This window comes from Betta splendens, chromosome 24, assembly GCF_900634795.4.
Source record: "Betta splendens chromosome 24, fBetSpl5.4, whole genome shotgun sequence".
In the NCBI taxonomy this organism is placed as follows: Eukaryota; Metazoa; Chordata; class Actinopteri; order Anabantiformes; family Osphronemidae; genus Betta; species Betta splendens.
In genome coordinates this window covers 2,545,062-2,558,359 of record NC_040901.2, presented here as the reverse complement: position 1 = coordinate 2,558,359, position 13,298 = coordinate 2,545,062, and the positions used below count along the sequence as shown (strand labels likewise).

Sequence of the window (13,298 nt, the reverse complement as noted above, 5' to 3'; positions counted from 1 at the left end):
AAGGCTTCACTTCAGCCACAGTGACGGGTCCTACACTGGTCTGTGCTCATTTTGATCGCAGTAGAGCACACACTGACAGTATCTGGGTTTCTACCAGTAGGTTTGGCTGTTTAAAATAAGCTGGCTCAGCTGTTCCAACATGAAAAGCTTTTATTATGAGTTTCACCAACTGTAATTTAACGTTTAGTAAAGCTTCCACTACGTCGTTGCGCTGTTGTTTCACAGAGCAGGAGGCGAATCAGCTCTGCGTGCTGGCTGCACGTTTCCCACAGCATGAGGCTGAAGCCACACAGGCGACACACTGCCTGAGCCGTGTCGAGGATAAATCATGAAGCGGTTTCACAGAATGCGTGCGCGGCTCTTTCTTTATTAAAGCGTGCCACTTCACCTCCAGCCTTCTCCCCCCGTGACCCAGTTGAGCCCCAGCTGACGGTGCTGCCGCAGCCCGGCGCTCTGTAGCTACAGGCAGACGGACCGGCGGGATGCTGCCAAGCACTCACTCATGAGGCTGCAGCGCCAGCGGAACCAGGAAAGCCTTAATGTTTTTACACCTCGGCTGATGAGAGTGAAGCTGAAGCCACAGATTAGTTTAGTGGTGTAAACTGTGACTGAAGGTCTCAAACTGACACCTTCACTCTGGCCTTAACTGTGGTTGCTGCTCTTAATGCTCAGAGTCTCATCACTTTACATTCAAATGCACCAGAGAGGATGAAACACCAAGCTTCTGCATGGCAGAAACAGACCATCTTCACTGCAGCAGCTTAGTCAAATGATCTGCAAATTGAAAAAAAATCCTGCTCTTACTCGTAAACTCCAGTCTAGTTCCAGACTGTAAGAAACAAACATGCTTGCAAGCAAACAAGCACAGTGTCAGCTGACGGTAATTAGCCAACAACATGCTCATTAATTAGTGTGTAACAACACAGAAACTTTTATGTAATCCAAGGCCTCTGTGGGAAAATGGGACATGAGACTAAGAAAAGAATAAGATATGGTTATGAGAAGATGCAGATGATAATAAATATGTTAAACGAGCAGTAAGGTGGGAGAGCGACGGCGCTCACACCCCAGTGAACCCGACTCCCAGCGGTGCCTCTGCCTTCTATTGATCTCCAGCTGCTGGGCCTGACATCAGCAGACAGTGGCAGCCACTCAGCTAATTGAGAGAAAAACACGGGGCAAAGCAGCTCAGACCTCATTGTGTCTTTGATCTATAAAACATGATGAGTTCCATTCCCATCTCTCCTTTCATTAACTTAATCAACATGCCAGGAAATGAATAAAAGATTCAGGGAGAAAATGTAAAGTGGAAACAACCACAGGAAGCGACGGTAAAGCAGTAAAGATGGCACCAGACGCTAGAGGTTGTGGTGCTGGGAAAAGCAACCACTCACTTCCTGTCGAAGAAAGTGTTCTCCCTTTAGTGAGTTCTAACCAGAACCAACTGGGACCGGGATCAGGACGCTGCAAGCCCACAGTCCAATAGAACCTGCAGCAGTAATAATATAAACAAATAGAACAGCAGTGGTCAGAAAGAAGCACCAAGTGATGATGTAGTATTGTTAACAGCGTACTGGTGTTATACTGGTGTTATATTGGTGTTATAGAATCATCAGCAGTCTGCTCCAGCAGTGTAGTTAGTTGTGTTAGTTGTGTTAGTTGTGTAGTTAGTGTTGCCATGTGTGGTACCACAGTTGTGCCGGGTCGACACCAGGACTCACAGGTACCCAGGCTCCCGGCTTGTAATCCTGAACCAGCAGGGGGGAGTGTGGCTCCAGTCGGGGCTTAACTTTTATATAACGCTGAAGCCCCAGCGCTGCACATTATCAGCCGTGGGCTCTGGGCTAAGTCACTGTCTGTATGTCACCAAGGTTGACCTTGTCAGTGATTTCTGCCCCACACCCCCGCCGTCTGACTTCCACCTCTACTAAGCGCGGCACACGGACTGATAATCACCGAGCTCTGCTGCTTAGCCCTCTCACAGATGTAGAACAACAAATCTCATTTGCTGGAATGGAGGGAATAGTGTGTCGACTGTTCTAAAGGCCAGCGGAGTGGAAGGACGCTAAACCACTGAAGCGAGCGGAGTGTGCATCCTCCACGGGACGAGTGACAGCAGTGGAATATCACCCCCGCGTTCCTAATGGGGTCCACAGGGGTTAAAGGTCAGGCTCAGCAGCACAGCGAGGCGGCTTCAAGGTGACGACAGGAGCTTAAAACCCAGACGTGTTCAATTTAAAGCAGTTGCTCGACTCGCTCACCCGAACCATGCCAGTTCACATCCCGGTGCTGAGGTGTGATGACAGGTTAAAAAGGCAGTAAACAAACAATCAGAGCCCGGCAGGAGACGCGGCCGCGCTCCGCTGCATGCAAAGCAGCTTAGAGGATTTGAGGACAGAAGTAGAATGTTTTATAGAAAAAAATAAATGAGAGCAGCACAATGAGACCGTGCCCCAGTGAAAGAGAGACACTTTAATCCCCCACAAATACGTGAAAGCCACAAAGGGAAGCAGGAGAGATGTGTGTGATCACGGCGCCATCGCTGCCACTAACACTGTCCACCACGGCACCAAAGTCCACACTGAACCCATCCAGTGACCTGTGGGTGGCGATGGGCTTACGCTCACAGTAAACCATGGCAGCTCGAGGCCAAGGAGGTCATGTGATCTGGACTGGTACTGGTACTGTGACAAAGAAGAAAAATGACTGTGGGATTTGGGTCAGGGATGATCAGATGTGATAATGCAGAGCTATTTAAACAATACGGGTTAGCGGCTTCATGTTATCGCTTCCATACAGACACACCTACAGCAGTAGGTGCAGACTTCTAATGAAGCGTCCTCCATGGGGATGATCTGGATAAATGCTCATCCCACACCTAGCCCGGTAACGTGTAACGCGCTCAACGTTCACACCAGCAAAGTGAATCGAATTCCCAGTTTAAAACAGCCGTAGTAGCTGATAATAAGACAAATGTCAACATCGGCCACAGCACAAATGTAATAAAACGCATAATGGCTCTGAATTTAGCTCATGTTCTTCACTCAGAGAGTCCCAGGGGGAAGTCAGCAGCTTCTGCTGTTCCTATCTTCTAATGGCTTAATCATAGCACCAAAGAGAACATATTACACCCTAACCCTACTAACTGGCTTCACTGTGTGTTCTGTGTGTCTTCTAATCTGTTGTATAAGCATCTTTATTACAAATCTATCCATCACACAAACTTTGCTGCTCCACATCCAAAAAGTGGGAATGAAGCCGTAATTTATTCTAGAAATCATTTGACAAGTACTTGGTAGAACAAAGCAGATGTCAGAGGGGCTGGATGAACGTCGTGAGGGGCCCTGCAGAGTAATGAGCGACAAAACAAACACATGGCAGGAACAAAAGCTTCTCACATGTGTGGGAACGTGCACGGCCATATGTGCTGGAGACGACTTCACTCCCCTCGAGGAGCAATTAAGACCTGTGCTGTGGAAACGTGTGGAAGCAGGTGGGGCGGCGCTCCTTACTGTTAATATTTGGTTTATTCATGTTTATTGTTGGTGTGTGGACATTTCACACAGACCGGAAACGAGACTGTTTCACAATTATGATAGCGGTTATTACACTGATCACACATTCTGCACTGCTCAGAGTCAGGTGAGGAACTAATGACAGAACATACTCCTCAGTCCCTATCTCAGTTATTGAAGGCAGGGCTCTACGTGACCTTTGACCCTGGCAGCACCAGATTCTTCAGATTTGTACCAGAAGGACCCCTGAGCTTCATAGTTGGCGTCCAGTCTGAGCTTTACTCAATGAATGAATGTTGGATTATAAAAACATGAGTGGTGGAGTCGAGTTTGAGAGGCTCCTGCTGCAGTAGACGAATTCCAACGAGGACAATCATCCTGTTTGTTAAAGCAAAGCAGAACTGTTTAAATATCTCATTCTAATGTTACAAGAGGCAGCGTTTAATGAGCACAGCGGCGTCAGAGTCGTTGACCTCCTCATGACAGCGTCTCATTAGAGCCTCTTTGGCTGCAAATAGTGGCTCTCGTGCCCAGCAGAGGCTGAAATGTGCTGCTGAGGTTTGCATTGCAGCATAACAGCAACAAGTGGACAGGTAACGATTTATCGCTTGAATACCAAACTATCAGCTGTGTGTAATTTCTCGAATCACTGACTCGCTACTATTCAGCCCACTTCCTCCTCCTGCTCTTTAACTGTCCACCAAGAAGGACGAGAAGGCGAAGGGGAACCTGGAAGCAGAGTCCAGGTGAAGCCACAGGCTGCACATGACACGGTGGAGGAGGTCCCACTTCCACAGGAAAGAGCTTCTCTGAGCATCAGCATCAGAGACCAGACAGACACACGGCGGTGCCCAGATGCAGCAACACTGGACTCAGCGTGTTACTAGCTGGAGTCTGGAAAATGAATTAGATTAATGTGTAACATGATCCTGTTATTGTACCTGGTGACGTACGACAGTGGCTCCTTCATGGTTCCACCCAACCTGTAGTAATACTTTCATTGAAGTACTTTGCCATAATCCAGAATTTCTGTATTTAGACTCAGCTGTTTCCACCCTAATCCAAACGGAAAGGAGATTACTGTCTGACCCCCCTCCCCCCCAACGCAGAGAATCGCAGAGTTCATGTTTTCACTATAACTACCCAGTAAACCAACGGACCCCAGCACGCAGCTGTGGGTGAGCTGTACTGTAGCATCCTGAGCAATCACCTGGCTACATCCTCATATCAGTTCTACACTCATCAAAATGCAACCTGGACCTGTTTGGTTTTGTTTGATGGTTGACAGAGCATCTCAGTCACCTACACAGATACAAAGCGGGGGCAGAGGCACTTCAGTTGGCACTGGACCTACAGGGGTCAGTATCCAACCACTGATCCCATGACCGGTGGCCTCTTGAGCCCCTGTCGCCACACACGGAGGGACTATTGGTCAGAATCAAACGATGAACACTGCATAGATATACAGAATATGTTCCAGAGCCCATCAGAGCCCAGTACCACATGGATCTTTACCGAATGGTGCTACAGTACAGTGTGGAGTAAATCCTTCCTGATGCCATATCCATGGCGTGATGGAGGTCACACGGTGTCTCTGAGTGCAGAGCTTCTACTGCTGCAGAAAGAGCTGGAGGTAAGGTGCATTTTCATTTCTCTGACACGTGAACTGCAGCTCCCTCGCTATCTTTTCCCTGCACAGCTGAGTTAAACGGGACTTTCTGTCTTTTACATAAGGGGATCCTACTTTTTAGGGTCATGCTGTTCCCAGTAGGGAAAACAAATAGATACAATAAACTTATGTGACAATGGCAGCTAGACACAACGAGGCCGGGAGGTCCTGGACTCAGGAGACTTCACATTTAATTGGTCTCTAGTGAAGAGCTTGAATTTAGCTGTTCAGCTGCCAATTAAGCCGTTTACATGCCTGAAGGAGACCCACATCCACAGGCTGCAGACCTCACAGCTTGTCTGTGATACTCAGTTCCTCCCTTAGGCCAGAGCCAACGCTGTCACCCTGCACACGGCGGATCTGCTTCCTCTGCTGATATGACAATGTGTGAAATTCAAGGAGAGCGATATGCTCCCCTCACACTAGTGTACTACTCAGATCACCTCTTTAACCTTGTTCACCTTCCAGCCATACAGGGTGTATACTGTACGTATAAGATAGCAGAATGCAGCCTTCATTGCCAGGAACCGAGGATGAAGTTGGCTTATATACTGTATAGTATAACCAGGATGTAAGACTGGAAGTCACAGCTCTACTAACTTAAAATACTGAGAAAAACCAAACGCTCTGTCTCTGGGTGCTTTGTCTCAACCAATGAGGCTTCTATAATAGTGAACCTGCTCCCAGTGTCAGTACGAATTCAGGGCTAAACATCCTAAAACGCGTCCTCACACAAATGTTTAGAATTTCTTGTCTGACAGATTAATACAAATAATCTGGATGCAGGAAGTGTCTTGAGTTTTTTAAATGTAAATAATTTGAGTAAATATTTATGTAAATATTGTACTTAATATGTAATATGCAGACAATATGCAACATGTAAATAATTAATGTTCCCTTCCACCAGAGAGTACAAACAGACAGAGTCAGATCGTATCCAATTCCTTGTAAGTCCTGTCCAACTTTGGTCAATAAAGCTGATTCTGATTCTAAAGTCCTAGCTGGAGTAAACTGTTCTGGTGTGGCCCACTCACACACTCCCACCTTTAGGGAACAGGCCACTAATGCTGGTCACTATTAACACATTTGTGCTTCTATGGAACTGTACATCTTCATAAACATCCACTTGCCATCAGATTGTAGAATGGGCTCCACCAGTGGTCTGTAGTGTCAATACAGAAAATGTTTTGGTTTGAACAGGCACTTAGACATGAACAGGGCAGCAGATGCAGCAAAGGCCTCGTAGAGCGCCTGTAAATCCGGGGTGAATTATTAATAGACCTGTGTGCTACACAGTGCCTACATAATCAGAGGAGTCTGTGGATGTCAGGGAGCAGCGTTTGGTGCCTTTGATCACAGACTAAACTAAAGGTGCTGACCCAAACACATGCTCCTTCATGTGCTGCCCAGCAGCTGGAGTAACTGCAGAAGCTACGCATCAGCAGATGCCACAGCGCGTGGAGCTGGGGGAGTGGGGGGAACCCACGAAATGCCCCCTGTTGTGTTCTTATGCTAAACACATTACTTCCCTCCAAGGCGTTTGAACACAAACACATGCATTAGTTTCCCCTGTTCAAGGTCCGTGAACCCTCAGTCCAGTCCTGATGGAGCCGCCTGAGTCTGACAGTACACTGTGTCTCTGCCCCCAGCCCAACTGGTGGAGGCAGATGAAACCCATCCAGCATCTGGTTCCGCCTCTGCAGGGAGGCTGATAAAGTTAATTTATGAAGCTGGCTCCGCTGGGGTTCTGTTGGGTTTACGTGGTTCTCTGTAAGGTCTTAAATCGACTTTGTAACCTGCCTTGAGATGAATTGGAGCCACATAAATAATGGTCTACACAGACACTCACGTTTTGTATTTTTGAGGAGCCTTTTCTACTGTAGTTTCCCGGTCTCTTGAACCCCAGAGCCAGTATGCTCCAGTTTAAATCCTCCCTTCAGAAGAGGAAACCTTTTCATAGACCTTCCCCTGGTTCTGTTTCAACACCACCTAAAGTAACGTCAACCAGAACAGAAGCAAAACACTCATCGGTACAAAATAGATTGCTTTTTTTTATGGACAGACACCAACAAATAATTTGTTTGTCTGGTTTCTTCTTGCTTTGGAATGAGGCTTTAATGAACCTATAAGGTTGTTATTTCTTACTGTAGCATCTTTCCATCAATGTTTAACTCCTCTGTTAACATCACTTGAACCATCAGCCCTTCAGGTACTCGTGTTAGCAGCAGGGCTTCACACGCTAACACTGGACAGATGTGCAGATAACGCAAACCAGATGGAACCTTACTCCACTTCTCTCTCTCTCCTACTTTATTGGCCACTTACTGTATGTTGGTCATGAATGAACACGAGCTCTCAAACAGCCTGAGACTGGAGCTTCATGACCCAACTACTGTACTGACTGAGCGCTGCTGACCACTTACTCTCCACATCAAAACCTCGTCTTCTTTTCTCCTTTGAGTTGTCACAGAATCACCTGTACACATCCGTCACACAGAACTACACAATAGTACTGCTAGAACCACTCTGGTTTAGTCAACAGCACGGGTAAAGTAACAATACAAGTTTGGTGCATTTGCCTTTTGAGCAGGATTGTTAGGTCTCCAGGTGTTAGGTCCCTTGCGTCCACGTTTCCTCAGTGACCTTTTATTTACTGTTAAATGCAGCCCTGCTCGTGAAGTGGTCTACAGGTCTAACTAGCCCCTCACCATCACACCTCCTCCTCCAGCACACACTCAGGGACTGTCACGACTAACGAACAGAACTGAGTCTTGAATCTGTCTGTTCTGAGGGTTCATTGGTTCTTTTGCCAGCTTAAGTGTGATGACTTTTTTGTGTCCTGTCCAGCAGTTCGTCAAGTAGCGTGTATTAAGCTAAATGTCGTCCTGTGAGGAGTATATAAAAAATACTCCTCTTGATTAATGTTTTACTTTTTGTTTTATTTAGTCCATCCTAAACACATGTGTGATGTTGCTGGGTTGGTGGACAGGTTTAGTTTGTGTGTGTGTTTGTGTGTGGAAGGGGGTGCAACCAGCTACTGAAACCAAACAAATCAATGAAGCACAACAATAGGCACAAAATAAATAATTAAGGATATACCTTATGAAGACACATTCGTAACTAAATAACTGCTGTACTGTGGTTAACTCTTACATTTATATTAATACTAATAATAGTGTTAAGGTGTGTGCATACATGATCACATACTGTAATACTTCAATAATAGCCGTGACATACAACATTGCAATTACCATAATCAGACATTATTGATAGTGATAATAATAAGTAACAGCACCACTTACAGCTAAGCCTGTTTATCAGCTCTGGTGTTGAGTGTCCCACTACCAGGTTAGTAAAGCTGTAGCTTTACTAACATTGTTCATCAAAAACGGTGAGGCAGACGTTGGTGCATGAACAATGCCACTTGTAAAGGTCAGAGTGGACCACCGTGGGTCAACGCTGTCCGCACCATGAGAACCAGGGGCAAACACTCCCCCCAGCGGAAAGGTTGGCCTGAAAGAATAGAGCCTGAGGACCCACGGTCTGTAGGGAGCCCTCAGGAGATGCCCCCGCGCCCAGAGTGGGTGGTGACTGTGGGTGGATCTGAACACAGACTGGTGTTGAATGGTCTCAGTATATTAGTACAATCTTTGTAAGAGGGACCAAGATGTTACTCACATCAGGTGTGAAGCCAAGGAAAGTAAGCTGAAGGCGCTGCATGATGTCAAGATGCATTATGTGTGTCTGGATTTCGACCAGGAAAACGTATATTAAAAATAGATAGCAATAAAACTCCCAAACATAAATAAATGAATATATGAAGGGGCTGAGAAAAGAGGAAGGAGATAAAGGAGAGACAACATAAAATGATTGTCACACACACATTCTGTTCTCTGCTCGCATGCCTATAGAACCAGAATCCTTATACAGTATTTTTACACACAAATGGTTAAACACCATAAATAACACACAGCTGTGGTAAACAAAGCTGACTGTCCAGCAGGTTTAGCAGCCGGATGTCTTACGTGTCGTTGGGTCTGGATACACTGACGTGACCTCAATCCGCTGCCGACTTCCACCACGGTTGTCACGGCCTGTAATGCTACTCTTTTATCGGGTCCAGCTACAGTACAGCCCCACACATGCAAGTGAGTCAGTCAGCGAGTCAGTGAGTGAGTTAGTCAGTGAGTGAATCTGCCAGGGAGTCAGTGAGTGAGTCAGTCAGGGAGTCAGTGGGTGAGTCAGTCAAAGAGTAAGTGAGTGAGTCAGTCAGGGAGTCAGTGAGTGAGTCAGTCAAAGAGTAAGTGAGTGAGTCAGTCAGTCAGTCAGGAAGTCAGTGAGTGAGTCTGTGAGTGAGTCAGTCAGTGAGTGAGTCAGTTAGTGAGTCAGTGAGTAAGTTTGTCAGTTAGTGAGGAAGTCAGTGACTGAGTCTGCCAGGGAGTTGGTTGATCGGGCAATCAGTCATTCAGTGAGTGAGTGAGTGAGTGAGTGAGTGAGTGAGTGAGTGAGTGAGTCAGGGAGTCAGTCAGTCAGGTAGTGTCAATTCAACATCATCTTCTGTGTGAAGAAGTTCTGTACAGCCATGTGTCATGTTGTATTTTTTCATTAATAGCGTTTGTCTGACTATGATCAGAGGCGACAATGACAGGTCCATGTTTAGTTAGACTCAACACAGCAGCCAGAGCTAACAGATGAGAGCCTGGTCTGAGATTGGCCTTGTGTGCAGGGCTACAGAACTGACCTCATCCCACTGACATATTGTTTTTCATTTAGTTATATATGAAATATGCATAAACACACGGCGCAGCAAAGAGCCAGCTTGTCCTGTTCCAGGGAACAGATATTGAAAAATGAAGGAGCTACGAGACAGCAGCTAGTGGCAGGATTGCTTTCCTTCCACCTAAAATGCCACTGTGCCAGTGCTGCAGCTCCCCGTTGGGGGCCTGTGCAGTATATAGACCTGTGGCTGGGAAATGAACAGATTGAGATGTGTAGCAGCCTGCTGGCTGCAACTCGGGTCACGCTGCTGCCACATCCTCAGCACCTCCACAAACATTTAAAGCAATTTATCAGTTTTCATAATTAGGAAGGAGAACACGAAGCATGTGGAGCACTGGTTGCTACTGTCAAACCTGGGAACAGAAGCAGTAGCTGGTCAAATGCTCCTCCCAGGCTCCCTAACCCCCCGTGTCAAGAGATCACTTATGCTATTTGCATAAAAACAACTGGATTAAGCATCTGCACAACAGCAGGCGACAGAGTAAGACATCAGTTACTGCAGCAAAGTCAAGGAGACAGATGCCTGTGTACACACGTGATAATTCTGTGATTAATGAATCCATTTGCAACTAATAATCTAACTGGAGCAAATTTGCATATGAGTGGAGCTTAAGTCTCAGACAGAGCTGTGACTAAGAGCAACGGTTCGGTGGCTGGTAGCAGTAGCTGATGTATTACTGGCTCCAGGGCAAACAGGCTTCTGCGGCCGACCTGGGGAAGGGCTGGAGGGAGCAGATCCACTTAGCCCTCCACTGCATCGCCGTTCAGCCGACGAGCAGCACAGCACATTAAGTTTTAACCGGAGCATGATGCATGGTAGCGCTCCTGACGGGCCAGCAGATGAACCTCTGTCACACAGTGCATGCAAGGCTGCGGTTTAGGTTCAAGTACAAGGCTCTGGTTTATTTTTTCAGTTCGGAGTATGTGGAAGACGCAGCGGCTGTTTCATCGGTGCCAGTCCAAGTCCAAGGTGCTGCTCAGCCTCAGGCCTGACCATGCAGCCAATAAAATGCTTTTATTACTCAGTGAATATGCTGCTGTCAGTGTGTACAGCACATGGAAGGCACATGGTGTCTGTTGTTCTGGTTCAGGTACCACAGGCTGCAGATGATGATGTTGTCCTGTTGGCTTCCTCAGAGGAAAACTGTTCACACAGTGGAATCTGAAGTGGTGTGGTTGAAGGCTACTGTGACCCATACTTTAACATCTAGTGTTTCCAGATGGGAAATAAATAAATATCTTATATAATATTGTATTTCAACCCAAACTATCAAACAAAAAAATGAATATAATGTAAGAAACATATGACAGAAGATACAGTACAGTAGGTTCAACTCCCAGACAGGCGCATGAAGCTGCTCAACACCTTTCATGTATGTAATGGACTTTTATGGTACTTGACTTAGCCACTCACAGCAATAAACTGTATGATAGCATCCATCAGCAGGTCGTCGGGTCACTGAGGTCTTCCACAATCTACAGCTCCTCTTGTTGGTGGTCGAAAACCCGACCCATTTTGTGTAATCTTGTTTTAACCTGAGCCAACCCACCCAGTGCTGCTCTGTAACCAACTCTCATTTACATGTTTGTGCCTTGGTTTCCATGTGAGCTCACAGTAAAGCTGCTTCTCTGTCGCACACACAGTCACAAAGACCTCATCTGCTGAATTCAGAAACTTTTTACTTTGCGTCATGTTGCCATGACAACATATACTGTACGGGAAGAGGTTTTAACAATTATGGCAACATGTTGTCATGGCAACATGACGACATGTACAGGAATTGTCATGTTGAGCACAAATCGTCTAATCTGATCTGCCTAATCTGATTTTAGGCAGGTGTGACTGACATCTGGACAGGAAATGCACCTCAAGCCCCCCGACGAAACCAGAAGAAAAGCATGAGAGAAACACAAACTGCATGAGAACCATCATCCACCTCATCACATGTCCTGGAGAACCTATTAGTACAACCATTATCATTCATTATCCAGATGATGAACCCCTCTGTCCACCTCTATCTATAGATGCCAGCATCTATAAAAGCAGCTTCAGACACAGGGACACAACCACCAAAGAAACACAAACAGCAGCCAAAGACAACCCAGTGATGCCTAAATATCAGTCTAGGATGGAGGCAGTAGACTGTCTGAGGAGAATGTGAACTGAGGCTGAACTCCATCACCAAACTCCAAACATGTAGCACATGACGATGGTGCTCTTAGTTCAGCAGGTGGATCCTGCAGTAAGTAGGCTGAGGGCTGAGCACAGAGATGCCAGAGGCCTGTTTGACTTGTATGCCAAGTTGATCTGATTAAGTGGCTAAATCCCAGGAAAACACACACACACACACACACACACACACACACACACACACACACACACACACACACACACACACACACACACACACACACGTGCTATGACTGCAGGGAGGCGGCTCATTGCAGCGCTACGCGTGCATCAGAATGCTTTGACCCTGCAGCCACAGCTGAGCCTCTAGCTGGCGACGGGGTGTCACCGAGGACTGATGGGTGCATCTGACACGGTTCAGGAGGAAAGCACCAGGTCGACTCCTTGGGCAGCGATGCGACACCTGCCTGGTGTCCATCCATCCATCCATCTTCTTAACCGCTTACTCCCTAGTGCGGGGTCACGGGTGGTGCTGGAGCCTATCCCAGCTGGCTACGGGCGAGAGGCAGGGTACACCCTGGATGGGTCGCCAGTCCATCACAGGGCAACACATAGACAAACAACCATTCACTCACACACTCACACCTACGGGCAATGGAGAGAAGCCAATCAACCTAATGCACGTCTTTGGACTGTGGGAGGAAGCCGGAGAACCCGGAGAGAACCCACGCAGAACGGGGAGAACGTGCAAAACTCCACACAGAAAGGCACCAGGGCCGCCTCCGGGAATCGAACCCAGAACCTTCTTGCTGTGAGGCGACAGTGCTACCCACCGCACCACCGTGCCGCCCCTGCCTGGTGTCGTCTTCTCATATAGAGAGTGATGGACGCGTCACTGGCTCTTCTTTAATGGTGTTCTGACCACAGCACAGAGCAGAAAGCAGGACATGGCACACAGCCAACGAAGAAGACAGAACTACAGAAACAAGGCGCCGGAGGCCGGAGCACTGGGCTGTCACTGAATCAGGCCCAAATGATGCTTTACTCTTTTACATATGTGCACACTTGTTATTTCTTCCAATGATTCACAGAACATAAACACAGACAGAAAGTCAGTTAACAGCCCAAAGACCTGGTGCCATTTAGCGTACAGGCACCATCCCTCCCTCATCTGTGGGTTCACATCAGCCTGAAAGTTCATTTA

At 47.0% G+C, this 13,298-nt stretch overlaps 1 protein-coding gene across 4 annotated transcripts in view; it reads right to left on the bottom strand.

The window, feature by feature from the left end:
- Nucleotides 1-13,298, bottom strand: part of lrfn2b (leucine rich repeat and fibronectin type III domain containing 2b) — a 49,132-nt gene that overhangs the window by 23,749 nt on the left and 12,085 nt on the right. The window lies entirely within an intron of this gene.